Here is a 15,834-nt window from a genome sequence, read left to right as displayed (position 1 = left end):
CAGGGTCTTTTCTCAAGGGGGCCTGGCTCACCTTTAGCTGAGGGGTTCCAGACGTGTGAAGTGGCTCAGATCTGCAAATTCCATGAACAGCTGTGACCGCTCTATGGTTACCTAAGGAATTTTGCCTGCAAACAAGTGTTTTTTAATAAAGTTAATTTGGTTGAGGTGTATTTTATGCACAGTAAAATGCATAAGTATCAAACGTACAGTGGAATGACTTTTCATAAATGTATCCTCCCCGGTTACCACCCCCACCACCATGATCAAGACACAGAACATCTCATCACCCCTAGGTGACCCCTCCTGCCCTCCCTAGCCTACCCTCCACCCCCCAAAGCAGCTATCGTACAGGTCACTTGAGATTTAGTCTGTCTATTCTTAAACTTCATACAAATGGAATCTCATAATATGTACAATCTTGTGTGAGTTTATAACTTTTTTTTTTTTTTTACCACCGAGCAGTATTCCGTTCTGGGACTGCACTACAATTTGTGCATCCATTTTCCTGTTAACAGACGGTCAGATTGTTTCTTGTTTGGGGCTATTATGAGTAAAGTCACTATGAGCCCTGGTGAGCATTTCGTGGATATAAGTTTTCATTTCTTTTGGATACCCACAAAGGAGCGAAGCTGCTGGATCACAGAATGAGTGTACACTTAACGTTGCTAGAAATTTCCAACCAGTGTCCCACATAAGTTGTACGGTTTTACAGTCCTATCGGCCAATGATTTTGGTTACCAGAGCCGTGAATGTACCCTGTCCATTATTTCTGATGCCCATGTTAGAGCTCCCACCTTACAACCTGCCCCCACCGACCTGGAGCAGCCCGAGCGGACGTCTGCTCTTGGCACACACACACACACACACACACACACACACACACACACATGATTTCACACCCCTGCACGAAGCACAGTGCCTAGTATTCATACACACCTGGCCCGCCTGCCCCTCCCCCCCACCGCATGCCTCCCGCCTGTTCCCTTCCTCTTGGCGGCCGAGCTTACACCTACACCTACCCTCCGCCCCGGCAACCTCACCTGTGTCTACTCTCCTGGCATAGGTGAATGGCATAGGGATGATGTTTGCCAAATAATCTGCAGCAGGAAAGATGAGCTTAGAAGCTGACAGCTTAAGTCCACCAATGGAGCAGACAGGTCCCTCTGGCAGAGTAGTGGGTGACAATGAAGAAGTCTTGGTGTTGGGCCCAAGAGGACTTTGTGTGGACCAGGAGAATGTGAGTAAGGACTCTGGTGCCCAGACAGATGCACCTGGTGCAGCCCATCACCCTGGCTGGTGGCTGTCCCTTAAGCCTCACTGTTCCTCCTTCTTTTATCTGGGACCGCCTGTAATCTATAATGAACTTGATGTCCGTTCAGTCACTGTGTCTGCCCTGTGCCATGGGCGAACAGGTCAACAGTTGTGTTGCTAATGGGATGTTTGATCTAGAGGTGGCCATACATTCTGGGGACAAGGAACGCTAACCTCAACAAAACTGTGCCTAGAGGTGTGTTTGGGTGTGTGGTTGTCGACTTATCTGCTATCAAAAAGGTTTTGTTTCTTTTGCAGGACTTTCAGCTTTTTTCTTAGGGTCCACAAAGCTGCATTTAAGTGGTAAATAAAAGACCCACATGATGGCAGGAAAAGAAAATACAGAAAGTAATTTTTTTAGACTCAGTCTTGGAAGGAACTGTTTTTCATTTTCTATGTATTTTATTTTATTTTATTTTATTTTTTTATTTTTAAAAGCCCAAGGGAAGGTATGTTTCCTTTTTTTTTTTAAGACTTTTATTTATTTATTTGACAGAGAGAGACACAGCGAGAGAGGGAACACAAGCAGGGGGAGTGGGAGAGGGAGAAGCAGGCTTCCTGCCAAGCAGGGAGCCCAATGTGGGGCTCGATCCCAGGACCCTGGGATCGTGACCTGAGACGAAGGCAGACGCTTGATGACTGAGCCACCCAGGCGCCCCTCATTTTCTATGTATTTTAAACCAATAAAGAAATTATTCTAAATGTCCCAGAAAATGTAAATTACACCCATCTCAAAGTGACTGAAAGAGGGTATTAATATTTCCTTTGGATTTGCTACTAATTCTAAATCTGTTGATTAATAGTTTTAAATTTCTACAGTAGTAAATATATTAATTCTGCCCTTCACACTTAAATCCAATTTGAGGCCGTGTGTGTGATTTTTGTATGAAGATACACCGCCTGCCTCCAGACGGACAGACCCGCAATGCAGTGTTGCAGCCAAGGTCAGCCATGTGCTGCCCCCTGGTGGTGGGGCTGCCATGCTGGGTCTGTGGTTTTGAGGGGCGGCTGTGAAGACACCTACGTGTACCCTACACTCTCCTCTCTTTAGATTCCAGGAGCGCCAGAAGATCCACAACAGGATTTTCAATGTTTTCTTCCTTTTTATACAGGGCAGGGGGGAATCAGTAAATTGTCTTTAACAAACCAACAACTTACTTCTTTCAAATCCAATGCCTTTGACCAGTTGATTCTGCAGGTCTAGATTTTGCTTCACCTTGTGACCCTTGATCTGAAACCTATAACCTACGACGGTGCCCACAAAAGTAATTAAATCAGAAGTTTATGGAGTACCTGGGTGCCGCAGTCAGTTAAGTAGTGTCCAACTCTTGATTTCGACTCTTGATTCTGAGACATCAGTGTGATGTTGAACACGTGCTTAGTTAGCAGCCGAAAGGGACAAAGACACCTTCCAAGGCTTCAAGTGACTTTACCATTTTCAGTCTTTCAACTCCTGAGATAGCCTTCCATAGTGTCACTCAAAAGTATGCATGGCAAAATAGTGGAAATACTTATTCTTTTCCATTTGAAAATTTAAATATTGGTGATAAATTTTCTGGAAAAAGAGAAATCATCCCTTGTTGACAGGTCCACCAGGATTCACCTCAGAGCACCCCTGGGATGATGCCCACACATACCAGGGGTGTAAACACAAACTGTCAGTGTGTCCAGGCACCCTGCAAGACCACTCCTCAGATCCAATTCATGGATCTCTGTTGGAAATGAGTCTCAATGATCCAGAGTGAAGAAGGAGTCCAGATACTAAGCTTATAGTGAAAGGTCAGCTGAGAAGTTGGATGGTCTGGTTGGAGAGCTTGCCTGACAAAAAGTATGGGAGCCTCCCCTCCTATGTGAACTGAGTAATATGAGTCAATCCATCCAATCTATCCAACTAGAAAAGCTACATAAAATATAAGAAACATCTGTTAAAAGACACCAGATTAGCAACAGGATTACAAAGAATGACATTTGGGGCCAGTTTTAGTCTAGGGATGACTACCAATTCTACAAGAGTGGAAACATCAAAGTTCAGGACCCATCAAGAATAAAAGCTCTAGGAACACCTGGGTGGCTTAATCATTAAGCATCTGCCTTTGGCTCAGATCATGAATACCAGGGTCCTGGGATCGAGTCCTGCATGGCGCTCCCTGCTCAGTGGAGAGCCTGCTTCTCCCTCTGCCTACCACTCTCTTGTGCTCTCTCTCTCTCTGACAAATAAATAAAATCTTAAAAAAAAAAAAAAAGAATAAAAGCACTAGTGAGGGTGAGACACTCTTTGGTCTGAGAGATCAAAGGATTGCTTTCTAGGAGAAGCAAGAAAATTAGTCTTTATAAGGACTACAGCCTGGCTTCAGTCATCAGAGTGGCCCAGGAGACCTCAATTCCTGAATTGGATTAAAGGGATCCTGGATGCCATGAACCTGCCAGAAACAATCGGAAATTATCCGTAAAAGGACAATAACATTATCCTATCCTTCAAAGTATTTCTACAAACAGCTTTGCACATAATATCTGACTCACAATAAAAGATAACCAAGCAGTCAAGAAGACAAACCAACGCAAATAAAAACTAGCAGAAACACTGAGCAATAGAAACAGGCCCACACAAGTTCCAGATACTGAAGATACCACTCACAGATTCTTAACTAGCTATGTTTACTACTTTCAGGGAGATAAAAGACAAGACTAAGATTTTGGTGAATTTGAAACTGTTTTTTTTTTTTTTTTTATAGCATAAATGAAAGAAGCCAGATTCAAAAGCTTATATATTGCATGACTCCATTCACATGACATCTGCCAAAGGCAAAACTGTAAGGATAGAAAACACATCAGTCATTGCTGGGGTCGGGGAATCAGGAAGTGGCTGACCTCAAAGGGGAATTTTTAGAGCGATCGAACTGTTCTGCCTGGTACTGGGGTGGTAGATACAAGACTCTGCATCCGTCAAACCCATAGAACTGCACATTGCCGACTGCACTTTAATGTACACAAATTTTGAACACATAAAGGAGGTTGGGGGATCCCAGGATGGAATGCAGACTGTAACCACAGACCGTGACCATATTACAAATGTATGACGTGGCCTCTGGGAAGGGGGAGAGGGTGGAAAGCAGCTGACCTAAGTAACTTGGGAAAATGGTGTTTTGACCGGAAACTGAAAGACTGCAGACATAAGTGACAGTACTTAAACACTGCTCCAGCTTCTCACGAGATAAGCAGTTATGAAACTGCTTCCCATGTATGCTGGGATTGAACAAACAGGTGACCGCAGGGTGGATGGCGGGACCTGGCGTCTCACTGTTGGAGAGGGAGGTTACAGATCAGCAGAGGGAGGCGGGAATGCGTCCTTCCTTAGGGGCTGCCACAGAATCTGAGATATCTGTGTGAATGCATGCTTAGCTCAATGTGCACACAGAGGGCCAGATAGAGAAACTATTAAGGGTATGTACATGTAAATGGGCTGGGACACAGACATGTTTCCTGGGTCCGTCCCCTGGGAGGGGCTAGAAGCAGCAACACCCCAAGAACAGGGAACACACCCAGCACCCAGATCTTGGTTTTTAAATATAATTTTCTAGCAAAAGGAATCAGGGTTCCTTAGAGAAATGGCCAATGCTAGGGTGTAGTAGCTGGGGGCAGCAGCGGCCCGGACTGTGGCTTCTCTGGCTCCAGGAATCAGGCCAGGATGGGAGATGGAGGAGGTAGCACATCTCTCAGCTTCCCTCAGCCTGTGTCATGGGAGGCTGGGAGGCTTATAAACAACAGAAACTTACGGCTCCCAGTTCTGGAGCCTGGAAGCCTGAAAGGTCAGGACACCAGCACAGTCAAGTGCGGGCCTTCTTCCGAGTTGTAGAGTTGTAGACCTCTCACATCCTCACAAGGTGGACGGGGCGGGGAACTCTCTGGGACACCCTTACAAGGGTGCTAATCCCATCATGGGGCTCCACCCTACTCCCAAAGACTCCAGCTCCTAATACCATTATTTGGGGGATTAGGATTTTAGCATATGACTCTTGGGGGAAGATGCAAATATTCATAGACTGTAGCAATACATTCAAAATAAACTGTTAAAATTTTCAACAAGAAGAAAAATTAAGACCCCTTATTTGAAAAGAGAAAAGCCCATGGTTTCTCCTTCGTTCCTCCCAAGGTAATATCTAGAGGTAGTGATTGACATTTTTCTCATTATGAATCCTCTCAGGACATTGTATAGCCTGTGGCAAGTACAAAGGGAGAGAACAACATTCTTCACTTTAAGAGATTGATTATGAGCACAACCCTTCCTAGTTGAATATGTTCTCCTTCTACTTAAGTAAATCAAAATATAAATCAATGGCACAGATACTGTTTTTAATATTTAATTTTTTATTTTTTTAATGATTTTATGTATTTATTTATTTGAGAGAGAGCCAGAGCACAAATGGGAGGAAGGGGCAGAGGGAGAAGCAGGCTCCCCAGTGAGCAGGGAGCCCAACGCAGGGCTCAATCCCAGGACCCTGGGAAAGGCAGGAGATAGAGCCGGGGAAGTGCTTGGTGACCAGGGACTAGCTGAGGTCTGGGGACTCCCCATTCACAATGCTCTCAGTAGCTCCATGGCTACGCCTACTGGTAGAAGCTCAACTCTGGCCCCTCCCACCCTAGTGGTCCCTGGTAAGTTCTGGTTCTCTCATCCTCTATAACCAGGTGCCCTTACCCCAGCTGCAGGGGCATACTCCTCCATGCAGACCACTGAGGTTTCCCTGAGCCTGGCCAAAGCTCATTATGTAAAATTTCAACTCAGATCCAGCCCATAAAAGCCAGTGACTCTACCCACATGTGTCGGCATTGGGGAGATTTTGACAAGATAGGACCAGAGCTGCCTTGATGCCCTCTTCCCCCATCTCCATACCAGCCTTCAAGGACCTAAAGCCAGCTACACTGCTCTGCATGTATCATCAGGCCACCTAATTGATCAAAGGTTTGTAAGAAGCAGCCATTAGCGTCTGCAAAGGGCTTGCGATGCTCCTCCTCCTGGATCATCTTCAGAGAGCTACAAGAGCTTGGCCTCCCCGGGAGAGGAATACACCTGAGGATAGCCCTGGATTCAATCCCCACCTGACCAGCCACACCCTGTGGCCCTTTCCTGCTCTAGGATGGCCTCCTGGAGGAAAGGAAAAGGTTGGAAGAAATGATTCACCGATGGGTCCAGCATGAAGGGCAAAGGTTAGTAGCCCTGGGGGCGGGGGGGTTTTCCTGCCGCAGGCCCCTCCCAGATCCAACAGGTGTGTCCTCCCCCTGCACTGGCTCGGACCCGAACTGGCCAGCTGGTGCTCCTGGGGGCCTTCTATACCTTCTGACCACCCTGCTCGTGAACTGCAGAGCCCATGCCCCACCCTGGCATGCAGGGTCCCCGAGGACAAGACAGGGCTCCCCAGGCACTGCCTCGTACCACCGTCTGGGCCAGAGCCGAGGAAGTGCTCAGTGAACATCTGCTGAGTGAGGAGCACAGAGAGGGAGAAGGAGCTCCTGGAGTAGGCACGCTTCCAGAGCACTGTGCTGGACAGAACTGAGCACCACTGCTGGGAGGACTGAATTGTTAGCACGTGCAGAGCTCGTGAGGCAAACTGTGCCCGCGGAGGGAGCACACTGGGAGCTATCTCCTAGCGGGGCAGACATCCTGCGGAAGAGAGGGCCCGCGGGCCCCCATGCAAGCGTGCGGCCCACCAGCCTCTCTCCAGTCCGCTACCTCACTGAAGAAAAGTGAGCCTCCAGAGAGAAGGGTCTGGGTAGGGATGGCAGATTTAGAAAGAAGGAATGAAGTATAGCTGCCCGGTTAAATGTGAATTTCCAATAAACATCGAACACAGTTTTTAGTTTCGGTATGTCGTGTACGGTATTTGGGACATACTTCTAAAAAATTTTCCATTGAACTTCCACTCAAATTTAACCGGTGTCTGAGTCTATTCAGACTGTTGTAACAGAACACCACAGCCTGGGTGCCTTATAAACAACAAACATTCATTTCTCACAGTTCTAGAGGCTGGGAATTCCCGCGATCTAGGCACCAGCAGACTCGGGGTGCTGGTGAGAGTCCCTTTTTCCTGGTTCATAGACAGCTGTCTTCTAGCTGTGTTTTCTCATGGCAGAAGAGGCCAGCCTGCTCTCTGGGGTCTTTTATAAGAGCACTAATCCCACGCATGAGGGCTCCCTCATGACCTAATCATCTCCCAAAGGCTCCGTCTCCTAACACCGTCCCATCGGGGATTCGGATGTAACGTATGAATATTTGAAGGGGGAAGACATAGGTATCAGTCTATAACTAGTGGGCAATCCATCCATTTTCTCTGGCAACCCTAACCTGCTGACTCCTGAGGGACAAGTGTCCTCACCAACCACAGGGGCAGAGGTGGAAGAAGGGCCCTCCCCCACTTATGTGGCCATTAAACCATTATGAAAACTCCATCCCCAGAATTCATGACCCAGTATCCTCAAATCTGACTTGCCTGAGCAGAAGGCCTTCTCTTGAGTGAGGAAGCAAAGCAGGGAGAAAAGGAAGGGAATGTGGAACCTGCTCTGGCAGGCCTCCTGGCAGAGGGAGCCTTGTAGGCCTGAGCAGCCCAGGACTCATTTGCTGACGGCCCAATGGCTCCGTGCTCCGGAGGGGCTGTCTACCGCTCAGATTCTCTGGCCCCCACGGCCCCTGGAACGCTGAGGCTACTCCCCTCTGGCTGTGGGAAATTATTTACTTGGGTCTGAAAAATTGGTCGATGGTCAGAGCAGAACTAACCCTTCAGGGGCCTCAGGCTTCACAAGCAGCGTCTGAGAAAAGTCGCCGAGATCCCGTGCGATGAGAGCCGGCAGGCAGGCAGTGCCCATGTGTCTGCAGGCGCCTGTGTGTACGTGTGCGTGCCTGTCGGTATGTGTGTATCTGTCTGTCTGTTGGGGGTGGTGTCTGTGTGCACCTGTGAATGTCCATTAGGGTGTGTGTGTGTCTGTCGGTCCCTGTCTGTGAGCACCTGTGTGTCTCCATGTGTGAAGGTGTCTGTGGGTCTCCGAGGGCATATATGTTTGTGCCCACCTGAGAGGGCACGTTTCTGCCGCCATAGCATGCCGGCATCTCTGCCCTTGAGAGGTCAAGGGGGGAAGAAACAGGACATCTTTGCGTGTCTCCTAGTTGCAGGCCGAAATTCTCATAAGATCCCCTTACTAGAAGGCATTCTGGGGGCACCTGGGTGGCTCAGTCAGTTAAGCGTCTGCCTTCAGCTTGGGTTATGATCCCGGGGTCCTGGGATCGAGCCCCACGTCGGGCTCCCTGCTCAGTGGGGAGCCTGTTTCTCCCTCTGCCTCGGCCTGCAGCTCACACTGCTTGTGCTCTGTCTCTCTCTCTCTCTCTCTTTAGAAAAAAAAAAAAATAGAAGGCATCCTGAGGGGGTTTCCCTTTGGTCTTGGGGCACCTGGTGCCTCCCCTCGCAGCTGCCTGGAGCCCACAGCGGGCAGGAGCAGGCAGTGTGGGAAGGTTTGAGGTGAGTCGCTCTTAGCTCCAGCTCAGACAGCAAGTCGGGCCAAGGCTGCTGTTGGCCGTGCCGTGCAGAGCTGGAGTCTGGGTTTGTCTGGAATCCCCGGTAAATAAACAGGAAATTCCCAAGTGGCTCCTGGAAATGACTTGCATACAGTAGGGTGAAAGTGGATAGTCTTTAGGAAAAACAGGGCTCATAACTCACGCTTTCTTCCCAGGCTCATTTTTTCCCAAAGAGATGTTTTTATAAAGTTGTGGATGTATTTTAAACACATATCATAAAAGGACATGGAAAGCAGGCTTAAAGGGGATAGAATCCTGATTTAGTTCAAGAAAGCCTAGTGATGCAGGGAATCGGGGTGCAGATACCCACACCCCGCGGCCATAACCACTGCCTGCAATGTGCCATGTGTCTTCCGGATGTCCAGGCATATGTGAGCATGTCTGGGAATACTTAGGCCAGCATTTTCTTACACATGGGAGCTTACGGAGCACATATCAAAATATCCTGATGCACAGAATCCTGCTTTCCAGTGGCAGACACATGCCATTGTGTGAATGGATGAAGCTGTACTTCAACTGTCCCATGTTCAGCTTTAGGTGTTTTCCTGACTTTTGTCACAAGCACCGTTGCTGTGAACACCTTTGTCATTTGTTTTCACTTGATGGTGAGTCCATTTGCAGAATTAAATCCTACAGATGGAGTAACTGAGTCACATGTACACGAACACGTGTTGAGTGATGCTGCTGATGCCATAGGGAGTGGAGGTGGGCAGAGCCAAGAGTGGCCAGACACGAACCACATGGCCACCGACCTCAGCCACACACCCCAGTGGGGGACAGAGGAGCAGGGCCAGCAGGCCCTGAAGAGGTGACAAGTGCAGCCCACCCCCAACTCTACCTTAGGGGGCAAGGGGAGAGGGGAAGACACTCCAGTGTGATTCCTCAATTTCTATCTCATTCTCCTTGAGTTCCGGCTCATCCCTCCCAAGTTGGCCCCATAACCAAATCTGTCTTCTGTGTCTCACATTCCATACCCTGCCTATGCCAAGCCACCCAGGACAGGGGGCTGCCATGGGTGGATTTCCTCAGCCACTGGAGGTCTGGGACCCACCTGCAAACCCAGAAGGTAGCTGAGGCCTCCCAGCCAGGACCCAGCCTTCTACTGCCTCATGGGCGTGTGGGTGAGCTCCTCCCAGTGATTGAGGACTGGCTCCACTCCCATACTCACCACTGAGTGTGTGCTGCTGGTGCCGACCAAACCTGACCAACCATGAGTCCGACACATTGTGCCAGTAGAGGGACCCTCTTCTGAGACTTGGGGACTCAGGCCCCACATGGATAACAAGATGCCTGGTCTGGGCCCCACTGCCCAGGGTTCTGTCTTCATACTGCTACAGCCCACAGGCTGCTTACACAGAACACAATGACAGCTCTTGAACCTCACACAGAAGAAGCTGCGTTTCACTCAGAAACTTCCTCCTACAGTACATGAGTTTCTGTTGTACATTCAAAGAGTGAGGGAGTCATTAAGGTGAATAATCTATCTGTTAAAATTTGGAGACAATCATACAGAGTATGTTCTCTGCCCATCATGGAATCAAACCAGAAATCAATACCAAAAACACAACAAGAAAATCTATAAAGACTGAAAATTAAACAATACACTTCTAAATACTCCATGATTAAAGAGGAAATCTCAAAGGAAATTTTAAAATACACAGAACTGAATAAAAATTGTGACGGCTAATTTTATCTATTAGCTTGACTGGGATGAGTTGCCCATATATCTGGTTAAACATTATCTCTGGGTGTGCCTGTGAGGATGTCTCTGGAAGGGATTAGCATTTGAATAGATGGGTTCAATAAAGCAGAAGGCCTCCCCAACGTGGGTGGGCACCATCCAATTCATCAAGGACCTGAATCAAACAAAAAGGCAGAGGAAGGTTGAACTCACTCTGCTTGACTCCTTGACCTGTAATGTTAATCTTCTGCCCTTGTTGGTCCTGATTCTCAGGACTTCTGGCTTAAACTGGAATCTATAGCATCAGCTCTCAGGTCTCAGATCTTCCAACTATACCTCTGACTGTCTTGGGTCTCCAACTTGCAGACAATAGATCATGGGACTTCCCAGCCTCTGTAATTGCATGAGTCGATACCATATGGAGATAGTTAGATGATAGATGATAGATGATAGATAGATAGAGAATATCAAAATAGAGATATAGTATATAGGACCTGCCCATGATCTATTTATAGTTAGATGATATAGATATATAGATATTCTATTGGTTCTGTTTCTCTCTGGAGAGCCCTGACTAATACAAAAAACAAGAAAACACAGCCTATCCAAAGAAGCAAGACGTAGCTAAAGCAATGTTGAGAGGGAAATTTACAGCACTAAATTCTTATATTAGAAGAGGTGAAGGACTTCCAACATGACAACATGAGGAGTTCTGTGGACTTGCTCCTCAGTGAAACTACTGAGAGACCTAAAAAACAACTTCTTAATGTGTCAGGTAGTGATCCCAAGGATATATAGCCAGTGAAAAAAACATGTATTCAAGAAAATCTACTATAACTCAGTAAGGACAGTGAGAGTTTGTAGTATTTAAACCAAAACCTGCTTCATCTGTCCTCCCTCCCAACTCAGGAAGACAGAATCTCCATTCCAGTTGGTGCAGCCAAGAACACATTGCTCTTTTCTCCTTGGGGCTCCCACCTGGAGACCTACAGAATCTTCCCAGGAAGGACAGGTCAGCACTTCTTAGCCTACTTAGCACAGCTTAGCCACTTCTTAGCCAGCTGCCTGAGGCTAAGTTCTAGGTGACTATGGCTGAGAGGTGGGAGATCCCTTCTGTGCAGCCCCCGCTCATGGGTAAATTTTCCACTTTGAACATGGTGCTACTGAGAATACAGGGACCCCAAATACCTTTTTCCCACCTTGGAAGGTGGTGGGTGGTTCCATACTAGGAAAGGCAAACAGAAACACAGAGGCCACTGCCCAACCCCATCTACCAGGCACCCAGCTCCCAAAGTATGGATATCACCTGAAGAAAACTATATCATTTTCCCCACCCCACCTCAGTAGCCAAGGCTTAGAGATTTTGCATGGTGGGAAAGCAAAGAACTTGAGAAAGAAACCCTAGGGGGAGTCTGTGTAGTAGCAGAACAAACATCAACACCTAGAACCACTCCTTGAAAGGAGACATAATTTGATTGGATGAGTTTATAGAGTAATTGTTAAGAATAATATAGCAATTAGCCAGCAATTAGTGGACCATAATAGCTGGGTGGTGTCAGAGAAAGCACTGCCAAACCCATGGTCATTACAGAGTGACTGTGGGTATACCCAAGGCTGTCCCCCACTCTGTTACAGCAATATCAAAGGCTTAACACAGCAGGGGGGAATAAATTCTACAAAAATAATTCAACTATTCACTAAACAAATAAACGTGCAAATAACAATAGCAAGCCTTTTAGGGGAGTTGAGTACCAGTACCCAGAGCTGCTACAAGATATTATCCAAAATATCCCAACAAAAACTAATGAAACATGCAAAGAAACAAGAAAGCAAAAGCCATACACCAGGAAAGAAACAAACAATAGAAATTGCCTGTGACAGTGACTAAATGTCAGATTTAGCAGAGACTTTAAAGTGGCCATTATAATATGTTCAAAGAACAAAATGAAACCATGATTAAAGAAGTTAAGTATGATGACAATGTTGCATCAAATAGAGAATATCAATAAAGAGATAGAATTTTTTTAAAGCACATGGAAATACTGGAGTTGGAAAGTAACACAAAAAAAATAAAATTTCCAGTAGAGAGGCTCAGCAGTAGATTTAAACTGGCAAAAGAAAGAATTTTAACAAAGCTAAAGATAGTTCAATAGAGAATATGCAAACTGAAGAAAAGAGAAAAATAAACAAAGAAAAACAGAGCCCCCAAGATATGTGGGACACTGTTAAGCACAGCAATATACATGTACAGTAGCACCTCCCCCAAGCCCCCCGCCATCCATGGGGGATCCATTCCAAGATGGCCCAGTGGATGCCTGAAACTGCAGATAGCACTGAACCCTATATAAACTATGTTTTTTCCTATACATACATACATACCTATAATAAAGTTTAATTTATAAATTAGTGTAGTTAGAGATTAACAACAATAACTGATGATAAAATAGAACAATTATCAATTTACGTGAATGGGGTCTCTCTCTCTCTCCATATCTACTGTATTGTAGTCACTCTTCTTGTGATGATGAGAGATAAAATGCTTATGTGATGAGATGAATGACGTAGGCATTGTGAAGTAGTGTTAGGCTACTACTGACCTTCAGTGATATGTCAAAAGGACGATCACCAGTTTCAAGACTGCAGCGGAATGTAGGCAACTGAAACAATGGAAAACAAAGTTCTGGATAAGAGAGGACTACTGTAATGGGAGTCCCAGAAGGAAATAAAACAAGGAAGCCATTATACTGAGGTGGCTTCACTGCCTTGATAGCTTGTGTAAGCAAATCAAAACCTAAGCTAGAGTTAGTTTTATAAATGCATTCATTTCTGAGAAAATGAAATTTAAGATCAACCACAAATAGGTAACTAGGTTTTCCCAAATAAGGCAACTACGTAAGCCATGGTGAATCAAATAATTTCTTTGATCTACTTCCATATCTTCTCTATAAAAGTCTTTCCTCTGACTTCTGTCAGCAGAGCATTCCTAACTACTTTTGGTTTGGGGCTGCCCAATTCAAATTGATGTTTGCTCAAATAAACACTCCAAATTTTAAATGTGCCTCAGTTTATTTATTTATTTATTTGTTTGTTTGTTTGTTTTAGAGAGAAAGAGTATGGTGGGGAGGGGCAGAGGGAGAGGGAGAGAGAGAACCTCAAGCAGACTCCCCAGGGAGTGTGCTCTTGATCTCACCACCTGAACCAAAATAGAGTCAGAGGCCAACTGAGCCACCCAGGCACCCCTTCTCAGTTTCTCTTTTAACAAAGAAGAGAGAGAGAGAAAGGAAAAGGAAAAATACCCAAAGAAATGATGACTGAAAACTTCCAGATTTATTGAAAAATTATAATCCACACATCCAAGAAGCACAAGGAACTCCCAAAATGCTGAAAACCAAAAACAAGTAGAAAATTTTGAAAGCAACGAGGGAAAAACAATGTGTCACTTACAAACGAACCCCAAGAAGATAAGCAGCTGACTCATCAGAAACAATGGTGACCAAAAGAAAGTGGGCTAATCTATTCAAAGTGATCAAAGAAAAGAACCATCAACCTATATCCAGGAAAGCTCTCAAAAATGGAAGGCGAAATAAAGACATTCCCAGATAAACAAAAAGCAAGAAAATTTGTTTCTAGCAACCTCTCCCCGGTACAAGAAATACTAAAGGAAGTTCTTCAAGATGAAAGTAAGTGATCCCAGAGGGTAACTAGAATTTACACAAAAGACAAGGAGCGTGAGTAAAGATAATTATGTAATTATATTGTTTAATTGTAAAAGATCTTATAAAATGTCTGTGTTTCATTTTCTTTTCTTAACTAGTTTAAAAAGCAATTACATAAAATGATATGTATGTAATGTATAGTTGGACATATATATAATATATACATTTTAGATTCAAAGATACAACTAGATTGAAAGTAAATGGACTAAAAAAATATACCCATGTAAAGAGCAATTACAAGATATTGGGTTGGCTATATTAATATCAGACAACCTATACTTTAAAACAAAAAACAAACTGTTATGAGAGATAAAGAGAGCTTCAGTACAGGTCAGCTTGCAGATATCTACCACAAAGGAACTCTTACACTCATCTGGAGCTCCAATTTTTGCAATTTTTGCCAAAAGAACACCTCCAGATTGCCTGGTCTGGAGGCCAGCAGAATTTACAGTTGTGGTCCCAAAGGACTATATATATTTGCATATCTTAAAAGCTGCTGCCTGAAGGTCTAGCTTTCAATCAGCCAGAAGCTGGGTGCTAACTGAGACCCCTCCTTCTGGAACACTCACAAGTGTTGGCACACCCTCAATAACTGGGACAAATTAAGAATAAATCAGACTGATTAGACAGTCACAGAAGTTCAAGAGACAACCAGAAAGTAGGGCAAAGTTAAATGATAAGTTTCATCTCCTACACAAGGCTACTCCTTTAAGACTGGGATAGGTGGTTGTTTTAGCTACTGTATAGAAACCAACACAGAGGGGCACCTGGGTGGCTCAGTCATTAAGTGTCTGCCTTCCGCTCAGGTCATGATCCCAGGGTCCTGGGATCGAGCCCCGCATTAGGCTCCCTGCTCTGCGGGAAGCCTGCTTCTCTCTCTCCCACTCCCCCTCCTTGTGTTCTCTCTCTGTCTCTCTCAGTCAAATAAATGAATAAAATTTTTTTAAAAAGAAGAAAGAAACCAACACAGAGAATCAAGCAAAATAAAGAAACAGAGGAATATGTTTCAAACAAAGAACAAGATAAAACCTCAGATAAAAACTTAAATGAAATGGAGATAAGTAATTTATCTGATAAAGATTTCAAAGTAATGGTTATTAAAATGCTCACTGAGGGCTCCTGGGTGGCTCAGTTTGTTAAGCGACTGCCTTCGGCTCAGGTCATGATCCTGGAGTCCCGAGATCGAGTCCCACATCGGGCTCCCTGTTCAGCGGAGAGTCTTCTTCTCGCTCTGACCCTCTTCCCTCTCGTGCTCTCTATCTCTCATTCTCTCTCTCAAATAAATAAATAAAATCTTTAAAAAAAAAATGCTCACTGAACTCAGGAGAATAGATGAACCCAGTGAGAACTTCAATAAAGAGACCGAAAATATGAGAAAGTACCAAACAGAAGTTACAGAGCTGAAGAATACAATAATTGAACTAAAAAATAGAGGGATTCAACAGTAGTCTAGATGAAGCAGAAGAATGGGTCAGCAGGTTGGAATACAAGGCAGGGCAACTCACCCAATAAGAGGAGGAGGAAGAAGAAGAAGAAGAAGAAGAAGAAGAAGAAGAAGAAGAAGAAGA

This window comes from Callorhinus ursinus, unplaced genomic scaffold, assembly GCF_003265705.2.
Source record: "Callorhinus ursinus isolate GAN/ISIS: 27379988/994484 unplaced genomic scaffold, GSC_fseal_2.0 scaffold47, whole genome shotgun sequence".
Taxonomy (NCBI): domain Eukaryota; kingdom Metazoa; phylum Chordata; class Mammalia; order Carnivora; family Otariidae; genus Callorhinus; species Callorhinus ursinus.
Note: the sequence above shows the minus strand (reverse complement) of the source record.